Raw genomic sequence first — 3,617 nt, 5'->3', positions numbered from 1 at the left:
AGTGATTTTCATGCTGATTTTAAAAAGTGAGCATTCTGCATCACATTCCTTTTTTAAAAGCCCTGTTTTTTGGCTTTAAATTTTTTAATGTATAAAATGTAAATAATTATTTAGTAAATTTGATAATTTTTGAAGTTGTCATTTTCTTCACATTTTCTTGTTTTTTATTATAATTATAATTTTTTTTTTTCATGAGGTTTTTACTGTTTTGCATTTTTAAATTAGAAGGTCGATATTTAGAATTTTCGATATTCTACATATTTATACATCCTTAATTAATTTGTCAATCGACATGAAATAATTGTTTCTAAAAAACAATATTTTTTAACAATGGACATAAAAATAACCATTTTTAACATAAATATAACTAAAAAACTACACGTTTTGATAATTTTTTGTTAGAATTGACATGTCAAAATCACAATTTTTATACGATAATTTTAACTAAAAATGGTTAAATAATAGCTTTTTCTATGAATTTCATGTCAAAAAAATAATAAAAATCACTTTTTTTTTTCAAAAAATAATGATTAACTTAAAAATCAATGCAAAAATCACATATTACCAATGTTGAACGTATAACAACTCTAATTGAGTGTTTATTCTTCTCATAAAATGTCAAAGTCAAAACATTGCAAAGCTTGATTTACAAGCATAACTTAAATTTAATCAACAATGTCACGTAATCCAAACTCTTCATCCTCTAGAGTTTCATCATTGTCCTCTTCCACAATATTTTCTGTTTCATTTTGCTCATTTTCCTCTTCTAATGGGTCTTTGATGTCTGTGAAACTCCCAATGTATGTCTTTCCAAACATTCCATGTAATGGTGGTTGGGGTTCCTTTTCCTTTTTTGCCACACGTGATTAATTAAAGTCCCCTTTCTTCAACCCAATTTCTTGCATTGCATCTGGAAGAAATTGAAGAGCATTAATTCTTTGTTGAATGAAATTGCACTGTACTGGATCTTTTTCAATTGCAATGCAATTTCTTCCTTTTTGAAGGCAACATGCTAGTGTCGTACCTAATTTTCAAGCACAAAAGAAATAATGAACTAAATTAGTACAATGACATATTAATTAAAAAAATAACATATTGAAATTCAATTCCATATAATAAAACTTACCTGAGCCAGAAAATAAATCCAAAACCCAATCTCCTTCATTTGAACAAATGTCTATAAGATAGTTAATCAATAACTGTGGTTTTTGATAAATGTTAACTATCTCTCCTTTTGCTTCTTTGTCTTCATATGTTAGTTTTCTCACAACAGCATCATAACTCAGTATTTGGCTATGACTCTTTCTGTCTACCCGATTAAAAATCATAGACATATGGCTACCATCTTTTGCCCAACTATCAATATGAATGAACTCACAATCATTTATAAATTGTTGATCTTCATTGTGAAGAAGATTTGACTTTTCCCTGTAACATGAAATAGTAAAAGTTAAATTAACTTGTACATAAATAAATTTTTCAACATTAATCAAATATACATTTTAAACGTCTTACCATGTAAGCTGCATCCTTGAATTTGTTTTCCCCTTGAAGCTTGACAATATCATTGCCAATTGTGTGTCTGAATGAAATGTCACAAATCTCCATAATGGTGATGACGTGACTTCTACAAATCCCGCAACCACTTTACTAAAAGCTTGATAAGTATAAGGGTCACTATCATAGTCAATGTTTGGAATATTGAAACCATGGGGAATATTTGCAATGACTAGGGCGTAATCCCTTTTAGGTATGAGTTTAACAATGTCTTCACAGTTGCCTTGTATTACTTGATATTGAATAGTGTCTAGCCCATTCCAAATGAAATGATTAAGAGTTGGATCAAGTTGAATATCCTTAATACGTTGCTTCCTCAGTCTTTCGATCTTTATCTTTTCGATAAAGGTTTTGAAACTATCTGACACTCCATTATCATCCTTCCTCATCTTTTATAAAATAAACAAATATATGTGTAAGTTATAAATTAAAAATAGTACACAGGTGAATAAAAATGAATGTATAAATCAAGATACTTTTTTAAATGCAAGATAAAAAGATTTTAATGTTGATGTAGAACTTGAATCTGGATAGTTGCGTACAACATCATCCCAACTATCTTCATTCAACAATCTAACCATTTGTTCTTGAATTTTCATGTAAACTTTGTGACTGCATAGATAAAGTAACGAAAAATTAATATAATGATATGTATAACAAATACTACCAAGAACATCATGTTTTATTTAAAATATAATTATAATCTAGAAATAAATAAAAATATTTCAAGAAACTTACTTTTGAAATTCTTCAGACATTTCCTCCAATGATAATTCCCTTGAACTCAAACGAGATAATATTGTTTTGACAATTTTCTCATCTTTCACTCGTTGCATCGCCCTCCAAGGTGTGATAGTCATATCGTCTGGAAGATGCTTCATTTCAGGAGCTAATTTACTGTTGCCACATATGAATGGCTTAGACTTTTTGACCTTCTGGTTTTTAATGGCAATGTCTTCCCACATGCCAAAAATCTCATCAATCAACCTCCAAACATCTCCAGTTCTAAATGCCAATTGGAAAATGTTATCAACACCTCTGAATAAATCACTATGTTTGTTGCCCTTTCCACCTTTTGAATTGGTTTTCTCTTCAATTTGATATCCTATTTCCATACAACATTCCTTTCGGAACTCTGCAGTAACTTTTGTCCTATCCCCACCACATTTTTCTTCAAATTCACTATGAATAAATCTAACCCTTTGGATGAAAGTCATAGACATCCTATATTCATTATCTGAATTATGATCCCATGCCACTAACTTTGCTTCTGTATCAGATAAACTAGCGTAAATGATACATTTCATTGTTTCAAAACGTGGGTTATTAGGATATTCCTCCATCAATTGTCTTTGAGCTTCTACAGAATGGTCCCCCCCAAGCACATAATAATTGTATTCAAAACATTTTGACTTATCAAATGCTTCTTTGTTGGGAACTTGAAGTGGATCAACAAGAAGCACATAACTAACCACATGAGCATATGGATTGTACCTCATCAATGTCTTCAAGTTGTGAACATGCAGATGATGTGGCTTTCTAACTTGATATTGACATTGTCCTTCACTTGCTTTATAGGTTTTCCTGACATTAAGCTGAAATGTGCGACCACCATCAATTAAGTTTCTCTTTGTCAAATTCTCTCGAATGACATTTTGTTTTGTTTTGATAATGCCATCTTCTAAATCAACTCCTGGTGTAATGATTTCTCTGCTTTCTTTTGAAGTTTCACTAGGTTCTTGACTGCTGGTAATGACTGCTTCAAAATCATCAACTCTACTTTTCTTGGTCATAACATTCCCACTAGAGTTATTCTTGGGCATTGTTACTTTTGGATTTTTATGGCTCTTCTCAGTTCTAATGTCATCTTCAGTAATGACAACATATGTTTCATCGTCAATTTCAACTTCATCGTTCTCAAAAGTAACTTGTTTACCCTTGCTAGATTTATCCACCAGATACCTTTTTTTCTGATTCTTTGGATGTAGTTTTGTAGCATTATCAATTACTTCATTTTGCCTTTTTTCCATATTTTCTTCTGACACTGAGTAAAAACTGCT

Source organism: Pinus tabuliformis, chromosome 6 (assembly GCF_031772625.1).
Source record: "Pinus tabuliformis cultivar Carrire ecotype Pingquan chromosome 6, CPIR1, whole genome shotgun sequence".
Classification (NCBI taxonomy): domain Eukaryota; kingdom Viridiplantae; phylum Streptophyta; class Pinopsida; order Pinales; family Pinaceae; genus Pinus; species Pinus tabuliformis.
Note: the sequence above shows the minus strand (reverse complement) of the source record.